This window comes from Alligator mississippiensis, chromosome 6 (assembly GCF_030867095.1).
Source record: "Alligator mississippiensis isolate rAllMis1 chromosome 6, rAllMis1, whole genome shotgun sequence".
Classification (NCBI taxonomy): Eukaryota; Metazoa; Chordata; order Crocodylia; family Alligatoridae; genus Alligator; species Alligator mississippiensis.
The window spans coordinates 5,711,783-5,734,970 of NC_081829.1; the positions used below are offsets into that span (position 1 = coordinate 5,711,783).

Genomic DNA, 23,188 nt, shown 5'->3' on the forward strand with positions numbered 1-23,188 from the left:
TGCATAGCCTCCACTTTCTACTTTCAGAGACAGGCCTATTTGCCATGTTAAGGGGTCATGGGCCAACAGCCCACCAAGTGAAACTATAAGCCTCCCTCAGAAGGGGAGGCTACTGGGAAAATGGAGACTGATTGCTTGGGGCAACTGAAAATATAGCAGGGATGGGAGTGGAGGTCAGAGGTTTAGCATGAATGCACGAAGGGGGGATACTGAGCAGAACACACGGGCCAGTGCCCACTGGCCCTCGAACGAGTCCAAGGAGCCAGTGGACACTGCCCAGTGAAACTCCACTTGGAGATGGGATTGCACTAGGGACGGGAAAGTGGCCCTGCAGTCCTTGGGGTCCTCCCAACCAGAGCATCCCTCCTGGTGAGATAGATGGCGAGTTTAGCCAGAGCCAGGAGGAGGTTGACCAGGAGGTCCCAGGACTTGGTGGGGAGTTGGATGGGGAGTGCATGAATAAACGGGAGGGGAGTAGCGCAGCCAGGACCTCAGCAAGAGGTTCTGGAGGAGGCAGTGAAGGGGCTGCAGCCTGGCACCCTAGGTTGGCATGCAACAGCGTCTCCCTCTGTTCGTAGAGGGATGTCCGTGAACTGTGCCAGATACATGCCCAGGGTGAAGGCTCTGTGGAGCACCTGCCAGCTGAGGTCCCTGGTGGCTTGTGGGATCAAGGTGGAGTACAGACCTGTCCACTGGGGACCCTCATCCTCACCAAGGATGTTCCACAATTTGGTGTCTGGGCAAGACATGAGGATGAGGATAGGATGGTGGAGGGTGCGGATCATGAGCATGCTGGTGATGATGGGCGGTTTGGAAGCAGACTGGCTTGGTATCCCTCAGCCTGCTGAGATGGTGTGGCAGGGAGCTCTGTGGGACACTGGGCTAGCTGGACCCAGTGTGGCACTTCTTATGTTCATATGTGGGTCGTCTTTAGGGCCAGGCATCAGGCACATGACACGGGGGCTTTCCACTCCAACCACTTTATTGCACGCGTGTTGCAGCAGGGAGCTTCAGTCCCAGTGAGAGGGCTGCTGTCGGGGAGGCCAGGGAACAGAACGGCTCAGGTCTCTCCACTTCATCTTGGGGATCAAGCAGGCTCTACTGCAAACCATCCCTGGAGATAGAAAGACACACATTCAGTTCTCATTGGTGCCCAATCCTGGCGAGGTTCCCTGGGTGCCCCGTGCCTATTCACTCCTAACAGTTCTGGGCGCAGTAACATGCCAGCTGAAAGATAACTTCCTCTGGGACTTAGGCCCTCTACTTGGTTCAGCCCCTTCAGAGAAAAACCCACCTTGTCCTGTGTCACCAACACCCCGAGTCTCATTGCCAGGGAGAGGCGCAGGGGACACTCTGCTAGCCTGGGGTGCGGAGAGAGACTTAGAGTCCTGGCTTGGGTTTCCTGGTTTAACCTTGCCAAGGTCCGTCCAGTGAAGGGGAGCCACTGTGCTCTCTGGCACGGCTCTCGGGCACGCATGGTTTGTGATGAGACTGTGGAGCAGTGACCATGGGGTGGGCTACATAGGGATCAGGGTTATGTCTTTTGTTCTTGGTCTTTGCAAAGTGAAGGGAGGGTTTTCTCAAGGGCAGCCTGACTCATTCAAGCTGTGGGTTGTTATCCCCATGCTGGGCCATAAAATCCAGGCAAGACAGCTCTGGAGCAAGGATGATCCCTTCAGGTGGGGTGGGGGACAAGGGACAACAAGCATGCAGTGTCCCTTTAAGACCCCATAGACATGCCAGCAGTGCTCAGATGAATGGGGAATTGACTGAGCTGGTGGCAGCTGCTCCGCTCAGAGGAGAGCCCGTCTGAAACTCCCCCTTTGTGCTGCGGGGACATGCTAGCTGGCGCCGAGCTGCCCAGGATGGGTCTGGGCAGCTGATGGGGTGTACTTATGTGCAATTGTGCATCTTCCCCTGTTTGTGCTCTCCGTGCGCATGCATGCACAAGGGGATGTGTGCATGGATTAGGACAATGCACAGCTCCACTCTGTCGGTCTCAGAGGGAGAGATGGGAGTGTTCGGGGTTTTGTTTTCTAGTCAATTCTCCCCACATTGTCCCCATCTCTGGTGGACCCTGAACACCTTCCAGCAGTGCTTTCAGCTCTGTTACCAGCATCTACCACCCATGGTTTGTTTTCTCTCTTCCCCTCCTCTCCAGCCCCCGAGAAAGCTCCTGTGTCTGGCACAGATGAGCTCTGCTTGGAGCACAAGAGTGAGCTGGCCCCCAGCGTGTGCACATCAGCCTCTCTTCCTCACACAAGAGGAAGGAGGAGTTTTGGGGAGGGGTCTGAGAGCCAGCAGGTAACGGAGCAAGCAGTTGCCCTGTCTTTCACACGGGCTGGATTTGGCACGTACAACCTTTGTCCTGTGAAGAGGGACTTGGAGGATGTAACACGCATCGGGGCAGAAGTTGTTGGGAGAGGAGGTCACAGGCCAATAGTGTCATGTGTGTAGCGTGCCTGTTCCCTGGTTAGGGAACACTGACACTTCCATGTGTAATAGCCTTGCTTGCCTCCCTTCACCTGGGCTAGTGCATGGCGAAGGTAAGCTGACACCAGGCTCCTGATGGGGGGCTGAGCTCTGTTACCTGAGCCCTCCAGAAAGCCTTTACCACTCCAGAGGCCTGGAATTCCTGGTGCTGCGATACTGATCTCTCCTGGCCTCCGGACATTAGCAACCCACACGGTAATGACTCCTGTAGAGCCGCCAGGAGCAGGAGTAGCCAGAGGGGTGTAGCTGAAGAACAGACTGGGGAGCTGTAGGCACAAGGAATCCAAAGGACTCTGGTCCGCGCTCGCAGGGCAAGCCTGGGCCAGCCATGTTCTGGCTCCATGCCTCAGTTTCCCCTTCTGTAACACAGGACCATCATACCCACTCCCCAGGGGTGGGATGCAGGAAACTGAAGTGAGCTGAGGACAAGCAGCATCAAAGTGCCTTCCATCTTTGTGCATTGTGGCCTGGTTTGCTCCACAGTGATGTTAGTTTAGCTAGTGCAGCGACTGGTCTGGTCCTTTTGTGGCATAATCCAAGCACAGTTACTGTGCACACTTATAAAGCTGGGGGTCTTTAAGAGAAGGCTGGATAGGCACCTGGCTGGGAACATCTGACCCCAGCACTCTTTCCTGCCCAGGCAGAGGGTCCGACTCGATGATCTGTTGAGGTCCCTTCTGGCCCTACCTACTATGAAACTATGAAAGCACATCACACCAGTACAGGCAAAGGGGATCAAAAGCTGGGTGTATTCAAGTGCTTACTGTTCCCCTTCTTTCCTCAGAAAGGTGCGTTCCTTTTTCAGAACCGCTGCGCAGGGAGGCTGGGGGGAGAGGAGTGAGCACCTCATGGTGAGAGGCTTTCCTGGCCCTGGCTAGGGGGAGGAGGCCTCACCTTTCGCCTGTGATGGGCTTGGAGGAAGGAAATTGAGACTTCACACTTCCCTCTTTGCTCAGTGCTGTGGCATTGCTGACCCAGAAGCGTTTTCCCCTCTGGCTCTTTTGCAGATCGCGTCCCTTTGAGTCACCTTCCTGACCGGAATAGGTGAGCAAGTCAAGTGCCTTTTGCTGGCTCCTCATCTCCAGGGCAAGTCCGCACAGGCAGCTAAGTGCCTCCCCTGTCTCACAGGTTTGTGTCGTGACTCACTGGCTGAGTAATGGACTCCTCACAGGCGAAGCTGGTTTATCACAAGCCTTTTCACTCTCTGCGGGAACCTACTGACCTCAGCAGAGCTCAGCGTCCTGGACCCAGCTCTGGGAGAGATCCTGTGGCACACAGCCTGCTTTGTGTTGTCAATGTGATGATGACGGGGTCAGGGCTGATCTGCCATCCACCTTCTTCACTCCAGCATCTCAAAGCCTTCTACCATTCATTATACACCCCCTGCCCGCATCTCAGCACCCTTCTCTCTATTGTAGGGACAAGGAAACTGAGGCACTGAGCAGGGATATACCAAGCTCATAGAGTAAATCTGTAGCTAAGTCAAGCATAGAAGCCAGGGATCTTCTCCCTTGGTCTCCTGTGTTTTAATCAGTAGGTAATGCAGAGTCCTCGAGACAGGACTAGAATTTAGACTAGGAAGTAATTGACTTCTGGCAGGCAGTTGACTTACTCGGACATGACAGTCTGACAAAAAAAAAAATCAGCACTGTACAAAATCAGCACGGCCCAGATTAAATGGATTGAAAAATAGTTCGCTGATAGAATGCAAAAAGCAATGTCAATGGTGAATCGCTGGACGCCGGTGGGGATTTCTAGAGGGGTCTCGTGGGGACCTGTTCTTGGTGCCAACACTCTTCAGTTTCTGTATCAATGGTCTGGAGAACAAAATTAAATCCTGGCTGATCCTGTAGGCTACATACGTTTCAGTCAGGATTGGTGGGGTCAGGTCAGCTCTACAGCCTGGCTTGGGTAGCTTGGTAAGGCAGGCTTCCATGAATGATGTGCACATAACTCAGCCAATTGCAAAGGTCAGGCAGGCACCGAGGAACAAAGAATGCAGATCATACTCCAGATGAAGACTCGGGGTACATGAATGACCGCTGGCTGCATGGGCATGAGGGTCTCCCAGACTCAGATCAGCCCCTGAACCTCTGGGCACTGAGTTAAAAACCCAAACCCTTCAAGGCCATGATATCTATGTTAATTCCCTCCATTGCTCTTGGTGCTTGGCTTCACTCCAGGCAGCTCACAGCAGTTTGCAGAGCAGTCCCTGGCTCTGCTTCCAGCCTGCTTGGTAGCTCTGTCGGCCATGGGAAATGCCTGCTGGGGGTCTGACTCCACCAGCAGCTGGGCCACGGGCAGCAAACAATGCCCTTGTAGGAGCCTCTCTCTTTCTGCATGATGAAGAGCATGCTTCTTTGTTGGGACTGGCTGAGGCTCTGGTGTCTGGGCCAGGGCAGGAATCAGTGGGATTCAAGGGGAGAGGGCAAGCTTTCTCCCTGGTTCCTTGTTTTCAGGCTGTCCTGGTCTCTCCCACAGGGGCAGGGGCAGGGGCTTAGATGCTCTTTGCAGAGCAAAGCCTGGCTCCTCAGGGACACCTGAAGGTGAGGAACAATCCCCCTCGGGGAGCAGTCTGGTTCCTCTACACTGCATCACTTGGGCCCTGCAGCCTATTCCCCTGGGAGAATGGGTGAGGGAGAGATGGGCTTCTCCAGGCTATCCAGGGAGTCAGTGGCAGAGCTGGGTTTCTAAAGCAGGAGTTCCCAGCTTTAGATGTTGTGCTCAGTCCACCAGATGGGAACCTCCTGCCTCCCTGAGGGCTTGTCTGTGGGGTTAATACCACTCCCTAGCTCTTATACAGCATCTCAAAGGAGGTCAGTGGGTCTCCAAGGAGGCTGGGATCATTTTCCTTGTTTTACAGATGGGGAAACTGAGGCACAGGGAAGCGCAGCAACTTGCTCGAGGTCATCCAGCAGGCCTGGCTACAGAGCCAGGAGTAGCATCCGGGTTTCAGTGCAGTGCTGTAACCACTGGAGAACACTCTCCCCACCCCCCCAGCACCATCATGCTCGAGTCAAGCATCCCTCTTGCAGACAGGATGTTAACTACACGTTGTCCCTTGGCTGAGGCTTTGGCAACCGGGAGGGAGGGAGAGGATGTAGAGAGGAAGGGGCCTGGGTAATGGTGACGTAGCTGGGTGCCCTGGGCTGGCGGATGGGGCCAGGCCGGAGGAAGCAGTGAGTGAATCAGACCCGTGCTGGCACTGACCACTCACAGGCAGGAAGCCGTAAGCAGGGAGTGGAGCAAAGACACACAGATCTGGGACAGGAAGGCAGCCTGCGATTTCCAGGGTCAGCAGGAAGAGCGTCGGATGCAGGGCCTGGGAACTGGGGCAAGACGAGCCCCTTGGAGTGACGCGGGAGAGGAAGCCGTAGCCCTGAAATGAGCAGGGCCTGGGGGGAGGTGGCTGTTATCTCTCCCGGCCACACGTGCTCCCAGGCCAGGGCGGGACTGAGACCACTGGAATTCGGTCAGGGGATTAGTCACAGCTTCCTGAGGCATCATGCGGGCCACGTCTCGGTGGTCCCATTGCCCTATCCTCTCCTGGGCAGATCAGGGGGCCGTGAGCCTCCCAGCTTCGAGAGGTGGCCCTGCAACAACCTGCCTGCTCCCCTCTGCAGGTAGGCGCGTTTCAAAGGCCGATGGTTCTGTCAGTTCCCAACACTGTCCGTGGCCTTCCCGTGGACCTCAAAATGCACAGCCAGTGCCATCCCTGTATAGCAAAAAGGGAAACCGAGGCACAGTGAGGGGAAGGGAGCTCCCTGCACACCAAGTCATTGGCAAAGTAGGGAACAGATCCCCCCACAAGTCTTCCAGCTCTCAGGCCTGCACCATACCCACCACAAGGCAAGGCTTCCCCCACCTGTTAGATCCAACCCTGATTCATGCTCAGTCTCAGACTGATCTCACCGGGATCTGTCGTCCTGCCCTGTGGAAACTCAGTGTCTTTGGACACTGTATGTGTAAATGCACACAGATGACTCAGGGGCCTGAGAGGCCCTTTACATTCTTACGTTCCTTTGTCTGCACATACAGAAAGAAATGTGTCCAGAACTAAGGAAACCCATTGCTTCACTTGCTGTCCTCAAAGCATCCTGTTGTGGGGCTATTAAAACAGCTGCCGCGTTCCACCCCAGAAGTGGCTGCATTTCAGTGGGGGTTCTTGCAAACAGCTCTCTGTATGCAGGTGTTGGCATCCCCACCAACGCTCCCACCATACTGGGGTTAATGTAGGTGGCACAGTCAAGAGTGAAGATGGTGGGTGATGCCGGGGGGTTGGCATTGGGGTGATTTCTTCCATGTGGCACTTCCCTTAGTCTGCATTCAGGGTTAGAGCTAAGGAGTAGCAGAGAGTTGGGAGCTGGGGTTTCACTTCAGGCTCTTAGCTGTGCCCTTTGGCTCTGACTCCAAACTTCCCCAAGGGGGGCACTGGGAGCCAGGATCCCTTCCTTGCACTGGGGTGAGTCCTGCTGTTGTGCCAGCAGTTCACCCACTTGCAGAATGGAGCCCGGAGCCAAGCACCTGCTATCTCTCCCTCCCCAACCCTCTGCTGTGGCTCACGGCAGGTGCAGCTGCTGCGCAGAAACAATCAAACAGGCTGGCAATCGCACCAGTGTAAAATAACAGCCCAGCAGAGTTGGGCTTGGGGGGTGGGGAGAAGCCCAATATAATGGAGATATTCAGGGCGGTGACTGCAAGAATGCAGGCCATGATGGTGCCCAGCACATGGTATACAGGACTGCTCCAGCCTGCAAGAAACCACAAGGGATTTCCCAGCCAGGGCAGTTTGCTACCCAAAGAGGAAGGGGGGTGGAAGGGACTGCAGAGGAGTTGTAGGAGGCTGCGAGATTCATTGCAAAAGCTCAGCAGATATGCCCTAGCTGTGTTGGGGGACGGGCTCCTTCTGCAGAAGCCCACACACTTCCCTTCTCCCACATCACTGCCCACGGACCCCTGTCTGTGGGTGTCTGTATTCGTGCATGTATCAGCGCATGGGGCTGTGCAGTATGCCAGTGTGTGCCCTGATGTTTGTTACATGTGTTTGCATAGGCGCATGGGTTCCAGGAAAAGTGAATACCCAGTTGCAATCTGTTAGCCTTAGGTACAAGCCAAGGGCGAGGTGTGGGGGGAATCTGGGGTCTCAGTTTAACTACTGTTGTCTCTCAAGGCGTGCCTGGCCAGCATGAGAAACGCATGGGAGCAGGCAGGATGAGCTTTACCCTTCACTGCAGCTTCAGTCAGGTGCAGGGCACCTTTGTGAGTCACCATGTAGGAAGCTTGCAGAGAACTGGGTGATAAAAATATTACCTGGCAAGTGGGCTGGGGAAGCCGGGGGCAGGAAGGGCTTGGGGGAGGGTGCTGTCCTATTTCAGCCTTTCTTCAAATGCTGTCAGCAATGCAAGCAAGGTATTGGACTGCAGAAGGGCTGGAATGAAACCCTGGGTGCAAATCAGTGTTACACACTCATCTGGAGTTCTCTGGGTGTGTGTGGCTGCATGACCGGGATGTTGCAGAGGTCAAGAGTGTTCAGAGAAGGTCACTGAGAAGGATCAAAGATCTGGGGAAATCTCTTTTATGAAGAGGCATGGGCGAGATGAAGATCAGTTGCCTCACAAAGAAGATGGCATAGGAAGGTTCTGCACAAGGACAAATAGTGCAATGAAGGGAGTTCATGGTTCACAAATGCAAGAGCAAGGGGGCCGTTTCATGAAGCTCGCTCAGTGTGCAATTAGACTGAGAGACTCGCTGCCTCAAGCTATCACCAAGGCCAAGAACCTAGGAAGAGTCACAGAAGGACCCAACATCTGCACGTGCAACAGGCATATCCAGAATGTGAAGTTTGGATATGGAGTTTGGGAGAGATAAAAACCTTCCTGCTACAGGGCTTCAACCAGTGTGCGTCTGAGAGATCTGCCCGAGACTGCCACGGTTTTAGATGGTCCTACACGTGGCTACTGTATGGTTCCTGCCCCGTCATCTAAAACAGTTGCTTTGGCCTCTGTTGCAGATGGGCCACTGGACAAGATGAAGGGTGGGTCTCCTCCGGCCTGGCAGGTCCTGCCTTCCCATGGAGGGAGCTGCAGGAGATTGATGGTGCCTGGTGGCCAAGGTGTTTGCATTCCAGATGGGTTGTGTGTGGACTACTCCTTCCTGCTTGCAGATGCAGGGGGTTCCTCTTGTGGCCTGCATTAGGATATTGGGGAGCTGCTCTGGGGTCCAGGCAATGTGTTAAGAAGGACCATGAGTGCATACCTGTTCTGGACGTTGTGGGAGCTGCTTCCTAGATCACGTGTACACCCACAAAGGGGTTGAACTGCTTGAGGGCAAGCGCAGCCCGCAGAACCCTAGTAGCCGCGGTCATTGTCCATAGGGATATCCAACCCACGGAGACTGCAAGTCTCAAAGTGCAGTGCACCCGTTGTGCCACCTGCAGCCTTGACAGGCCTCAGCGTGAAGCAGCTGCTATCCTGCAGAGGCAGCCTGTTGGCTCTTGGTGAATTAAAAGCAGTGAGCCTTTTCCAGCTAGCGGCAGGCCTGGCAGCCAGCTGTCACCTGCTGCAGATCAGCATTACATGCATGAACCTCGAAGCGTAGGGAAGGAGTACATGCATTGGCCGTATGCCTCCCTTCCGCGACTCACTTCCTCCTCTAAGGGCCGAAGTTGACCAACTTTAGAAATATCAGGTCCTGAAACCAGCTGAAGGAACCTCTCTGGGGGAGGGGGGTCTGAGGAAATCACGGGGGCAGAGTTTCCTGCTGGCTTGTTTCCATCACGCCCCCATTTTGGTCAAATTAGAAGGTCTGACGTGCTGCTATGGGCAAAGAGGGTGGGGACTGTACGGGCAGTAGCTATAGCTGATCATGGTGGGGAATTCCTCTTTCTGAGACGCTGAAACTAGAGTGGAGGCAGGGGCGTGGGTGGGAAATCTGTCCCGGGGCTGATCCTGAATTCCTTACTTAGGACAAATAACACTGACCCCGTCAAAAAGGGCCCAGCCTCTAATCCCTAGGCTGGGGCAGAAGGGGTCATGGGTTCTCAGTAGACCTAGGGGACAGGTGAAGAAGAGTTTAGGTTGCAAGCTCTTTGAGGTGGAGGCTGGTGTTTCATAGAGTCATGGATGTTAGGGGCTGGAAGGGACCTTACAGATCATCGGGTCCAGCCCCCCTGCATCTACTGCACCCCCCTTTCTTACTACTTCCAGGTTCTGGCACAGTGGAGCAGGCACTGGGTGGGTGTGGGATGTGGGTGTATGTGTGTGGATGTGTGGGTGTAAGTGGGTATGTGGTTTGTGGGGGGCTGTGAGTGTGCTGGGGGAAGGTGTATGGGGGGGGTTGCGGCATGAGTGGAGGGGCAAGGTTGCACTGTTGCAATAGTCGGAGGGGGAAGGTTGCACTGTTGCAATAGTAAAAAATAGGAATAATAAATAATAGGAAGAAAGAGGACCTTCATCTTTTACAAGTGGCCACATGTCACAGGGATGAATACATCATGAGCAAATCCCTGCTATCCCTGAGGTCTGGCTGTAGCGGGGGGCACTTTTGAAGCGTGTTCAGGGAGTTCCTCTGGCTCCAGCAGTCCTCTGAGGAGTGGTAGACAGCAGACCCTCATGCCCGACACCTCAGGGACTTCTCCACTTACCAGGACTGGTGGGATGGGTGATCCTCTCACAGGTGAATGGTTGAGAGCCGGAAATGGCGAGCTCTCTTGCCCAGGTAGTAATAGTCAAGATGCTGCCAACGATTTTTCCATCTGCAGAAGGAAGGAGGGAGGGAGGAGGCCATGGAAAGTAAGTCACAGGCTGAGGGGGTGAGAGGAGCATGCTAGCGAGATTGGGGGGGACTGGTTGGAGTCCCATGGTACAATAAGCCCATCAAGGAATGCACAGGCCTCCCTTTCCCAAGAGGATGGGAGGGGAGCTGGGATGTCCGTGACTCTCATTAAGGGGTTAACCTGCGGTTGTTAGCTTCCCACCACCAAGCTTGGGCGAGCCAAGGAGGGTTGTGGTGCTGCTGCGGCCCTCATGCATGTCTCACGGGAGAAGCGTGAGCCCGTGTTGTGCTCTCCTGCTCGTGCTGCCCTGTTACTGGACCCCAGCAGCTCTGAGCACTGTGAGAACAAGCGATACATGGTGTCACCCCTCTTTATCCTTCCCTTGGGGTGACGCTGCCTCTCCGGTGCACTGTAAATGCATCGCCCCTGGGCATCAGAACCAAGTCTTGCAGTGAACAGAGAGGGAAAATGCTGCTTCCAGCCTCAGGAGAGGTCTGACCCTGGCATTGCTGAGTCCCAGCCTGGCCCCAGACCCCCACCCAGCCCAACCTGCACAGCTGGAGGTCCTAACTGCCCCGCTCTCCTTCCTAGCTCAGCTCAAGTTACCACAACGGCAGAAAGCCATTGGTGTCATCACAGCAGCTGGAGGGGGAGTGATGGAGCCTAGGGCTTCCCCTTGGTGTCAGCAAGCAGGGCTTAACTCCCAGTTCATCAGCTAGACAGGTGTTCGGGAGCCCTGCTGCAGCACAGCCACTGATAAGTGATCAGGATCAGGAGGGAATATGTTTAATTAACCCTCCCGGAGACATTAAATTTACAGGTGGGACTTCGGCAGGGCAGAAGGGTTTGTGGCGAGAAGCTCGACTGTTCGGGAGATAATCCAGGCTGGGGATTTTATTGTTGATTTCTAGGCTATGCAGAACCATTTGGTGCATCTTTTTTGGGTGCCACGGGCTGGCTCAGACTGTGGCCACATCCTCTGGCTCCTAGCGGGTTAGCCCTGACCTGCCTCTTCCCATTGCAGCTACCCCAGATGTGATGGTCACCCTGGATCCCCAGCCAGTTGCTGCCTGACCTAGTGTCCTTAATGCCTCCACCGCAGCGAGCGGCTGTTCCTGAGCATTTGATCCCCGGCTGAAATGCCCCACCGCATCCGACACGCAGATCTGGGCTCCAGACCAAGCAGCTGGCCACACAATGAGGTAAAATGCACGCTGGAGGCCAACAAGCTGAACGGATTGGAGGGAGGAGGTGACAGCAGGGCTTGAATATGTGTTTGGGGACGGCGGGTGCGGGGGGTGGGGGGGGAGGGGGACACAGGATGGGTACTTCTTGCTGCGGAGAAAATAAAGCACTAAACCATCCTAGCTGGGAACAAAGAGGATCCTGGTAGCGTGCTTGTTTCCCTGCTGCCCTCGGACAGCTCCACAGCTGGAGCATTGTGTGGGTTATTTTCTGCAGCTTGCTGGGGGTTCTCTATAGAGCAGTCCAAGCTCCAGAGACTTGGATATGTTAATTCAGACGGAGTAAGGCTGCGTTCCAGTCTGCTGACATCTACCTGGTGCAGGGGATCTCAGGCTGCGGGGCAGGCATGTTGCCTCCACCAGATGCTGTTGGGACTGGTGTCGGTTCCGGCTTCCTTGGACATCCCGTCTTAGTTTGGACATCCCATCTTGGTTTGGGAATGCCCCTGGCTACAGATGAAGCCTGATTTTTTCCCCCCCCCCCCTCCCAGGGGAAGGGTGACTGGGGGGAGCTGCTGACAGTCACCGCCTTGGATTTCATGCCAGGGGAGGGGATGGAGGGCTGTTAATAATTGATAGGAGCTGGCTGGTAAAGGCCCCTCTCTATTTACTCTTGTATTTTCTTCCTTCTCTTTTTCCCAGTCCATCTGGCCTCCTCGGGCTGCACCTCACCCTGTCGGTCTATAAGTCGCCATCTGCTCTTAAAGGCGAAGTGTGTTGTTTCTCTGCGGTGCGCGAGTGCTCCTGTTCCCTCACCTCGAGGGATTATCCCAGGCCAGGCTGGGTCCTGCTCTCTAGCAAGCACATCTCCACTCAGGCCTGCTCCCCGAAGCAGATCCCGCAGGCTGTAGCAGCCTGGCATTGCTATGGGAAGCTCAGTGATTTGGAGGAAGGGCTGGTTGCTGTGCTGTGGAGGTGGAGGTCCTGCACCAGCGATCCCGATCCCTTCAGACTGGCAAGGAGCCGATGAGCTGAGCAACACGGCAGGGCTTGCATCCCAAGTTTGGGCCCCGGCAGGTCCCTTTTTCACATGTGCCAGGAGATTGGTGACGTTGGCTGGCTAGCAAGAAAAGACTGGAGAGTGCTGGCAAATTCTCCCCAAGGGAGACCCAAGCCAGGACATCTCAGGTGCCTCAGAGTAGGGGGAGCTGGGGCGGGTGCTGGTCTATGCAGCATTGGCAAAGCTGAGCACAGAATACGTTCCTTCTGCCATGAGAGACCAGAGCTAGCCCAGCTGATGCAAGCTACACTTGAGGCATGGGGGTTAAAAGCGGGGATCACAGTTTAGGGTTAGGATGGTACCATGCCCTTAAGCGGCCTGGCACTGCTCCCCTGGGGCTTTGGATGCTCCTTTGAGCTTTGGGGACTACTGAGGCACAGCTGCCTCTCTTGGGGCTTGGCAAAGAAGGAGGGGTCTGTGTGCCCGCTGGAGTGTGGCAGGGTGAGTGTCCTCCCAGGTGCTCCATCCTCCGCCCAGCCTGGCAGCTCCTCCGGTGTCGATGAAAGCAGAGACAGATGGAGAGAGCAGCGCAGGGCTCAGCTGGGACCAGAAAGCATGGAAATGGCAGAGAATGGGCTGAGGCTCCTGTTACAGAGAGAAACAGAAAGGGCAAAGGGGTGGGTTAGGAAGAGGGGGCGAGGGTGGGAATGAAAGGGGAGGAGAAGGGGGCCATGGCAGAAAGAAGAGCCAGATTAAGAGGTGGCAAGGGAGTGAAGGGAATCGGCTGCGGGGGGCTGGAGGGGCAATGAAGCTGGATGGATTGAGGGAAACGCAAAGCACACGGATCTCTTGTATCTTCATTCCAGCCTCACTCCTCCCTTCTCACCTCCCCCTCCCCTTGCTCATGGTGTCAGTCAGCCCCACACCTGTTTGATTGCTTTATTATTAGCTTTTCTTCTTGCTGATTGTCTAATTCTGGTGTGCTGTTTGGAAGAAAAAGCCCTCCTCTCTGAATCTGCTATTAAAGCCAGCTGTTTCTCCCTGTGCAGGAGGGGTGGCTGGGTCTGTCCCAAAAGCTGTTAATCTCCAGGAGCAAAGGCACTCGACACAAATTATTCTGAATCTATTCTAATTGGTTTTATTTCCTCCCCCTTCTTGTAAAATGAATTTGTTTAGATGACAAAGTATGTATCTGTGTGTGTGTGTAATTACCAATGAGGATCTGCATATGCTCATTTAGTTTTTGGCAGCTACATGGTGCTGCTGATTAAGGAATATGAAATGAACCCGCAATGGGAATTTATGGGCCAAATTCTGCATTTTTTTTTTTTTTTTTTTTACTGCTGTGAAAGACTCTCTTGCCCAGGTTTCTTCAGACTGCAAAGTCTAACTGAGAAGGGCATTCAGTTTTAGACATTGTAATACTCTGGTGTGCTTGTATTTGGGGGGGGGGGGAAATGGCAGTGCCCCCTGCTGGGTAGAATAGACACTGTTCAGCTGTGTGTCATAAGTCCTATATCCCCAGCTGTGAATAAGGGGACTCATGTAGCACTTGCTTCAACTTCTAAAGCTTTTGGAGCAAAGGCGTGCGATGTATTCTGTGCTCACCTTAATTGCATATAGGGTAAGGGCATAATTCTGCTTTACAGTATAACAGGATACTGGTCCCAACTTGCCGTAATAGACTCTGGTGATCTACACGTTGCTTCAGTGCATAGGGACTCTCAGCCTCTGTCTACTTTGTAAGGGAAATGCTGTGTTTAATTGCAGAATTAGTGGAAAGCTGCCAATTTGGGGAATTTTAAAGCAAGGTCCTGTCAATTTTGAAGCTGCTATGAGAGGCATGGGGGACTCGGAGGTGTGAAAAGCTTAGCTAGGCTGCTTCGTACAGAGCTGTGCTTACGTGGAGTTTGGGTAAGCAGGAAGCTTTCTGTGCTTTTGTGTTTAGTCCCCAGGCTAAGCGTGTGTATGGCATACTCGGTGCCTGTTCAGGGCAGGGCTGTGACATTTCCCTGTAAAACAAGTGATTTGTTCTTGCCCAGGAAAATCAAGCATGGGCCGCATCCTTTATCTGGAACCACTCAGGACCTGAGATGCAAAGCTTAGATTCAGAAAGGGAGCTCATTGATGCCAAAGCCCGGGCATGATCTTTGCATCTGAAGGTATAGTTGGGGTCCTAGTCTGTCTGAGACATGAGGTTCCCAATGCAGGTGTCATCTAAGGACCTTGCAGAGGCAGAATACCAAAGAAAGAGCTAGTGCGGTCCTGGAAAAAAGATACCAGTTGCTGCAGTTTTCTATGCTTTTCTCCATGGGCAAAGCCACAAGGGATGAGAAGGCTCAGAAGATGTGTTCTTCAACCTGAGAAGGCTCCTTGCTGTCAGATGGCCAGGGACACCTGGGAATAAATACTGCTGCATTCTTGGCCTGAGTGAACAGGATATGCCTTGTAAATCTCTTTAGCCATCTGTGTCCACTAAAACTCTAGCTAAATAGGTCCCTCCTTGACTGATCAGTGATGACCACTGACAAACCTGGCCCTCTTTCAGCTGCAGAACCCAGAACGGTTTGCAGAGAAGGGGGAGTACAATTATCCTCACTTCAGTAGTAGGGAAACTGAGGCAGAAGCTGATTTGACCTAAAGAGGCAGATTAGCTTGTAGAAGAGCTAGGATTTGGAGCACAGGTCTTTTTGCAGCCAGCTCCACTGCAGAGAATTGGGTTTTTTTGGTATGAAGGCATTTAGAAAGGTGGAAAGGCCAGAGAGAGTTGTATTTTCCCTGTCTACAAGCTGCTGGGCACTGACGGAGCATGGAGAGAGAGTCCATGGGAGAGGAAAACTCAAAGCCTTTTGGGGGGAACTGATGCTTCATACTTGGACTGTAAGTTTGAGGGGCAAGAACTGCTTCCCTGTTTATACAGTGCCTAGCGCAGTGAGACCCTGATTCCCACCTGATGCTCTCCAGGGCCTCTGTAATCTATAATAAAAGCAAAACGATTCCTAGAGGGGAAGAAAAAGATGGAAATGCTTTTCTGGCTGCATAGCTCTGTGCGTGCTTCAAGGAGAGGGGGCAAGCCTTAGGCCGCAGCAGAGAGAACAGACAGACAAGGTCAACCCGTCACACTTTTCCTTGAAGAAGCAAGGACTTTTATTTGTGCTGATTATCTTTTATTGGATCAAGTGCACTGCTGGGAGAGATGACAGATGAGCTTCCTCAGGTCACAAGGGCACTTTGCTCTTGAAAGTTTTATCTAACGTCTCTCCCACCTCTGCAGCTGGTCCCGTAAAAGGTATCGCCCCCCGGCCCCGTTGCTTCTCCTGTGTCCTGGCCCATTTTGGCGATAACAGCACCCCAACCCTACTACACGTTTCCTTGTCTTTGCAAGGAGATTTAGGCTTGGACGGTGTGTGGTTCTTGGTTTGCGGTCACCAGAATGACCTGCTAAAACTAGAGGCGCTGCCTCCGCTTTTAACCGGGTGCTTGGTTTGTGTGATATCATCCTTATTTCTGGCTGATTTGGTGCGCAACCTCCCCTCCCCATCCCAGCATGTGTGTGTTTTATACACACACACACACACACACCCTTTTAAATTTAACCCCATTCCCTAGAGCTCCCTGGATGCCTGGGCTTGTTGGATGTGCTGTCCTTTATATTTGGACATGCCCCAGATAGCATCCGGCAGCCTGGCTGGTTGAGGTCATGGCGCTATTAGAGTCTGCAGGCGAGCTGGAGAGGGAGCTGAGTACAAGCGCCTGAGCACCCAGACCAACTTCAGACGCTTTCTCAGCCCGACGAAGGGCGTTTGTAACCGAAAGCTTGCAAAGAAGAACTTTCCCAACTATTTGAGTTGGTCTAAGAAAAGGTATCGGATTTACCCAAAGAACGTCTGCCCACGTCCTTAGACCACCACGGCTACAACCTACACCCCTGAGCACCCCTCCGATTTGGGCCTCGCTTTCCCTAGCAGACTATCGAGGGACAAACCGGCCCAGCCAATGACACGCAGCGGCGGAGCATTACCTCATCAGGGCACTCACTCATTGGATGGACAATGCTTGGAGGACAGGGCACCGTTACCCAGCAACTACCGAGAACGAATTAACCCCTTGGTGGCTGTGGCATGTGCAGCAGTGAGAAGGGCAGATTGCTTCCCATGGCGGGCTCGTCCGTAGGGCTCAAGGCCTGGCTGCTTGCTCCTCGGGGATCCTGGAGGGCAACCGAGGGAGCAGGGAGACTGGGGGACAGCAAGAAGAGGGAGGGGGAATGGCCAGTCGGTATGTGCAAGCGAAGGCAGCCAGGCCCTGCGCGAACCTCCTTGGAGCAGAGCGAAACCTGTCTCAGCGTGAGACGCTGGGAGGGCAAAGAAGCCCTTAATTAGCTGCTTCAGGGTTGGGGCTTTATTAGTGGGATAAAAGGTTGTTAGGGAAGAATTAAAGCTCCCAGCCTCCAGGTCCTGGGCAATTACCAGCCCAGCCGGGCTAAGCCGTGCTCAGGAAGGCACCCTGTCTGGTTTGGGGGGCCTCTTGGCCCTCACTGTTTGCTGACTCCCTCCTCTTCCTCAATCAGGGCCTGCCCAGCCTTTCCCACCTGCTGCTCCTCTCCTCTGGCCAAGCCCCTTGCACCTGGCTGCTGCGTGGGGCTGTCTGGACGGGCGACTCCGCAGCGCCTGTTCTGAATCGGGGTACCCTCAGCATGAGCGGGCGGACAAGCCCAGCTGCCCCTTTGTCCCCAAGTCACACGGCATCCTCCTGGGACGGGACACAGCTGCAATGCCTGTCTGCAGAGCCTGGAGTGCTGGACCAGCGCTGACGAGTCCGTCCTCACATCCGCACTTGCGGGGACGACCAGCATCCTTCACACCCCTCCGAAGGGACACCCAGGCCTGGAGCTACGTCACCGTCGCAGCCTGAGCCCGGGACCCCTGTCTCAGCCTCCTGCTCTGAGCACTAGCCCAGTACATGGCTCTATCTCCGAGTGCTCTCGTGACCAACTGATTGGGGTCCCACCCTGGTCCTCCGCATGCAGCTCTCCTGGCCTGAGGGCCCGGCAGATGCTCATAGACCAGCTGCCCACAGCAGCCACAGGCTAAGTGCTGCCACTCTGCTCCAAGTCTCTCTGCTGCTCAGGATCTGGTTGCTCCCTCCCTGTGTCTCTACCCAGCTGAAACCCCTGGCCCACACCCTGCCCCGCAGGGCCTATACTTACACCAGCTTGTGCTTGTACTGGCAGCAGCTTGGCCAGTGGACGGACTCCACCTCGGACACACCAGTGTTCCCTGGGAGGATGAGCAGTCGCTGGCTGGGGGTGCGCCACGTGCTGCCAACTGGGTACCGCCTCTGTGGGCTGACCCAATAATCCTGCAGGCCCCGGCGGCTGGAGTAAACAGAGTGCAGGGCAATTCTGCTTTTGCTGCTGACAAACGGCATCTCCAGGTCAGCTCTGTAGGGTGTCAGGGCCCTTGGCCTCCTGCAAGGAGAGAGAGAGAAACCCATGGCATTTATATAGGGATGTTTCTGCAGGGGACTTACCCTCTAGCTCACTGCCATTGAGCTCTTGCTGCCCCTGGGTGTAGGATGGCTGCTGCCCCAACCACATTGCACTCCCACCTGGGGACCTGTTTCATGGAGCAGAGTGTGGATTGGATCCAGACTCCTCCTTGACTGTCTCAAACTGAGGCCGCCAGGCCAGCCAGCTCCTAGCATCTTGCATGTCCGTAGTGCTTGTCTTTCCAAAGGACTTTGCAAGCCTATTTAGAGAAGTGTGGCTTCAGCTGGCAGTGAAATGCAGCCACTTCTGGGGAGGAGCAGCAGTCCCATAGAGGTAGAAACCAAGGTTTGTCTACCAGATTGAATCTGCGTGGAAAGTCTGGGGAAGTAAAACCCAGCCGCCCAGGACAGAATCTAGCTGAGACATTTTCTCTTGAGATCAGTGCTGTCCAATTGCTTTAGCACAAATGAGTCCTTCCTTGCTGTCGGTCTCCATGAAGAAGTACCCTGCTAGCAGGGGGGGTGTATGGGTATAGGGATCACAGATGTCCTGGGAAGCCTTCCTCTTGAGGGGATGCATCCTGCTCTCAGGCAGCAGAGGCTGTGAGAGCCTGAGACTGAGGTGAGAACACAACCTGATCTGTGCTTCTCTTGTGCCTTAGCGAGCGGCCGGTGGAGGGGTGGATACTGCTCTCTGAGGAACCGAGATTTAAAGCAAATCTGGGGGTGGGGAATGACCGGGTTGCACACGGCTGCAAAGCCCTTGTTCCCTCTCCAGGAGGTGAGATGCTGTCTCCGGCTCACAGATCTCTAGGCACCATGGTCCCATATCCCTGTGAAAGCAAAGCAATCACACGTACCGAGAGAGAAGGTAGTTCACCACAAAGTTAGCCGTCTCAAGGAACATTTTCTTCTGTCCGGGCAGCAGCAGTTGGGGGCTCAAATGGGCTGGCTGTGCCTCTGCCTGCCCTGTGCCTCAGACTGATCTTTAAATGGCAAATGTATTCAGGGTGACCGCAGCCCCTGGGGCCCTGGGCTCATGTCTGCCAGAGCTCCTGTTCCCTGAAAAGTTATACTCCCTCAGGCCTGTTGAATCAGAATAACCCTGCTGTGCGGCTGGGACACGTGAGGGGATGCAGCGCTTGCACGTGCAGACAGCCCGACGTCTCGGGGCCAGCGTTCACCTGCCAGGCCACGTCCCCTTCTCGGAGCCGGCCTGCCCTCGCAGAAGGCACAAGGGCTGTAGCCCTGCTTGTGAGGACACGGGGCTGCCCTAGAAATGTCCTGGTGGACCAGTACCGTGGTCATGTAGCCCATTGGCTTTTGAGGGCCAAAAGCTCTGAGTCCTGGCACTGGGGCTTCACGCAGGGTTGGAGCAGTGAATGGCCCACCAACTTTGGATGCCCATTTTGAGAAGGGCTGGGACTGGTTTTTGGTGGTATGGAGCACCCACAGCTCCCGCTGCAGTTGATGTGAGCATTCAGCACCCCTGATAGTGACCTGAGGCCCAGATGCCTTGTATCGGGCAGCGCAAAATCAGCCGTGACCTTGGAAGATGTTGCTGTAAGCAGTTCTGTGCCCAGTTTCCCCTTGACTGTGAGAGTGGGGATGATTCTGCTGTCCTTCCCCAGCCAGGACGGCAAGGGTTGAACTTGGAAACAGCTGAGTGCTCAAATAAGATTGGCCGCAGCAAATTTGGGGCTCAGCACCCAGAGGCTGGGAGCTGCCCAGATCCCAGGGATCCCATCACTTCCACAGACCTGTGCCCGCCTGGGCAGCTGCAGCCGAGATATCTGTTCTCTGACTCCACCAAAAAGGGGCTGCAAAGCCCAAGGCCAGGGTGTCTGGAGAGAGGAAGGAGGGGGCAGCAGTTTCGCTTCACAGTGAAGAAGGCAGGAAAAGGGGAAATGGGCTTCACTTCTCTTTCTCTGGGGGAGATTGATGACGCAGCATTGGCAGGTTTTGTCCCTGGGCAAAGCAGCCTCCCTGCTTCCTTCCTTAGCAGGGCAGCTTGTTTTTCTCTGGATTCCTCCGAGCAGCTTCCCTGCTCCAAGCCCTCCGTTCTCCCAGCGCTGTGCTGGGATGTGGCTCCTCACCTCATTAGGCACAGGTGCAGGATTAGCTGTAATTGCCCGTGCTTTGATGTCCATAGCCTCCTCCCAGAAGGATATTCCATTACCTGCAGCAAACTTGTGCCCAGCATCTGGTTGCTAATCCCTAGGATTAGAGAGGCTGGGGCCTCGACAGATGGAGCCTGGCCAGGGGTTCCACGTGGCTCAGTTCACCAGCAACTAATGCCCTCCAGCCTGTCCACAGCCCCGGAGCCGCCCCTCTCTGGGAGCTGGCTCCAGGCTGCAGTCTCTCCTGAGGGGCAGGGGCTCTCCCGTGACCTGCTGTGGCTCTGGGTTTTTTTGGATTTACACTCCAGGACCTTGCTAGCCTGTCGCTCTCATCTCCTTCCACTGAACCCGGGCAGGATCTCTATGCTGTGAGCACTTCTCTGGCAGTAAGCTTCCTCCCAGCAGTGCCCTATCAAGCCAGGCTGCCCACGTGTTTGCTTGCGAGAAGGGGGCAGAATGTGGACAGTCCCAAACCGAGGATCAAATCATGAATGGGCTGATCGTCCCCTGCCTGCAGCCATGCCGCGAGCATCTGTACATCACAGACTGCTTCACTCATCCATTCTCCCAAGGTCTCCTTAAGCCCCCGGGAAAACCCCTGTGACCAGGGGAACTCCTGCCTTGGGATCTCCCAGCCGCACCCTGTGGCACTGGAGAGAACCTAGCTGGTTTCCAGCAGCCTGCAAGATGCCTGGGGAAAGCCCCTGGCATGCAGAAGACCGGCTGCTAAGGAAAATGGAAACCAAACCTCCCTGCAAGGAGAGGGAAGGAGCCTTCTGGGAATCCAGCCACCCACCGCCACACCCTGCTGTCCTTGAGAGCTACAGGGCACAGAGCTGCTGAAGGGACCTTGCACCTTGCAGTCCCCTCTCTGTGCGCGGAGGAGGGTCTCTGCACTGTAGAGTCAGGCATGCATTGTGGACCACTAGGCTGCATTGGGTCCGGACAGGCAGGGCTCTTGCCGCGGCTGCTCAGAAATCCGCGGTTTTTGGGGTGCCGCAGAGAAGCGGAAAGAAACCGTGAGGCTCTAATAATGACGTTTGGGAACAACCGACTGAGGGAACCATCCTCCCCGCCTTCTCTGAAGGGCGCCTCTAATTTGGTGCCTAATGTCCCGTGACTCGGCTTATCCCGCAGGGAGCTCCCGTGAAGCCTCCGACTGGATGAGGCCCGCACGGCGGAGCAGTCGATGAGCGATGAGCATTACGGATGTGACTCCCCTGGGTGGCCCCATGGCGTCACGTAGGCTTTGTCTGATGCTGGTCTTTGTTTGGCCCGAAGGACAGCGTTGGTCCGTATGATGGGCCTTGGGGACCGTGGAAGAGGAGGAGGAGGACGGGGCATTGTGCTGGGGTTGTGCTTCGACTCTGGAGGAGGAGGGTTTTCCTTGGGTGCTTGCCTTGGCCTTGCTCTGGGAATAGTTTTCAGCCAGGTATAGACCTTACCTTCTTCTCTAGTGTCCCAGTGCTGAGCTCTTGGGTTGTGTTTGAGAGGGGGACGGGGTGCAAGGGCTTGCTTAAAATGGTAAGGAAATGGAAATTCCTTTCTGTGCACCCACCTCTGGGGTCTCCGATGGGTCAGCTCCCACAGAGAGGCTGGTGTTCAGCGCTGCTGAGCTGGAGAGATGGTCCTTGAAACTGGTTTGCTTTCTGCTGAATGGCTGGAGGAGCCAGGGCTGGCATTAGCCCAGGCTGGGATCCCCAGGAGGCAGGTGCCTTCTCCCTGGGCAGCCTGAGATTCCTGCCTTTCTAGCAATACCTGAGAGTTTGGGGGAGCTGCAGCCTGTGTCCCTAGCAGCCCTTTGGCTGGTGCTCTCTGTGCTGGGATCAGCTGCCATGACATCGGGCCAGGCAGCCCAAGGGGCCTCTTCCCACCCCAGAAAAAGACAGAGGCATCAGAGAGAGGGAATGCCACAGGAGCGAGCGGTGCATTCAGGCCCAAGCGCTCTGCTTCCAGGGAGCAGCTGCCTGGGTTCGGTTTTCCCCGCAGGGAGCAAACAGCTACAAGGCATCTCATTCTTCTAGCAGGGGACAAACCCCGGTCCCAGTCCTCCGGGCTCTGTGCCTTGCGGCCTATTGGCTTGCATTGCTTAAGTTGGAGTGTCCCAAAGAGCACGCCGAAGACACGCGTGCCCTTTGGCATGTGCTGGGATGTGGATACAGCATGCCGGGCCTTCCATTGGACTTGAGTTGCTAACTGATATGCTCTGCTGAGCTTTATCGGATCTCAGAGCTTACACGTCTCCATTGCCCTGTCCTAAACGGTTTGCTCCAGGCCGGTTGTGGTGAGATGCGGCTGCTGCTTGGACGCTGAGAGGGCTCAGCCTCTCGCTAGAACCAGGGAGATGGTCCCTGGAGAGCTGACAATCAGGGAGGGCAACTGCGGGCGGAGAAAGGAGGAGCATAAATCACAATCAGTGTGTATCCCCAGGCTGATCTGGTCCCCAGTGCTGCATAAAGCTGCCAGGTTAATGAAGACAGGCCGGGGTTGTAAACAAAGCAGCATAGAGCAGAGCAAGCCACGCTGAGAAGGGGCTGCCAGCTCCGTGTGGCATTAGACGCTGGGTCTGCCGGCAGCGAGCAAGGGTCCCTGAGGCTTGCGTGTGTGTCTCCACACATGGCCAAGATGCAGTTTGCAAGGCAGCTCCTCCCTGCTAATGCAGCATTGCATGGTGTGTGTGTGCATGTACATATGCTGGCCTTCGCTCGCTGGTTTGGTATTGCTCTTGGCTACCTCCAAGCCCTGGCTGAGCACATGCTTCATATGGCACTGGTTCAAGTACACGTGGCCAGCGCTGGATCAGAGTTAGCCGGCGTCACTGGGAGGAAATGGTTTCTCTCCGCTGTGAACTGGGCCAGATCTCTTGGCTCCTGGGCTGAGTTGATGAGCTGGAGATGGCCTGAGCCAGCCTCCCTGCCCACACAGGCTCTGAAAATACCCCTCCGCCAAGCCATCCCATGGCCAATGACTCAGCCTTGATCTTGGCTTGTCTCTGAAGCTGTTGTAGCCTAAAGGGAAGCTGCAAGTTTAGGCGCCTTGCTCAGCTGCGAGGATTTCAGCTCTTTCCCTGTGGAGCTGGGGCAAGACAGGTGCACGGTTGCCCAGGCAATGAAGTCGGATGCTTCACTAT

At 55.0% G+C, this 23,188-nt stretch overlaps 2 long non-coding RNA genes across 2 annotated transcripts in view; one reads left to right on the plus strand and one right to left on the minus strand.

The window, feature by feature from the left end:
• Nucleotides 1–23,188, plus strand: part of LOC109286021 (uncharacterized) — an 85,975-nt gene that overhangs the window by 39,626 nt on the left and 23,161 nt on the right. Inside the window, exon 3 of the long non-coding RNA XR_009462927.1 lies at nt 11,292–11,469. This is a non-coding gene — a long non-coding RNA (uncharacterized LOC109286021). The remainder of the gene's footprint in view (nt 1–11,291; nt 11,470–23,188) is intronic.
• On the minus strand, nt 977–17,922 carry LOC132251120 (uncharacterized). Its single transcript, XR_009462928.1, has 3 exons — nt 17,658–17,922; nt 10,136–10,246; nt 977–1,114 (listed from the first exon to the last, which is right to left on the minus strand). It is a non-coding gene; the product is annotated as an uncharacterized LOC132251120 (long non-coding RNA).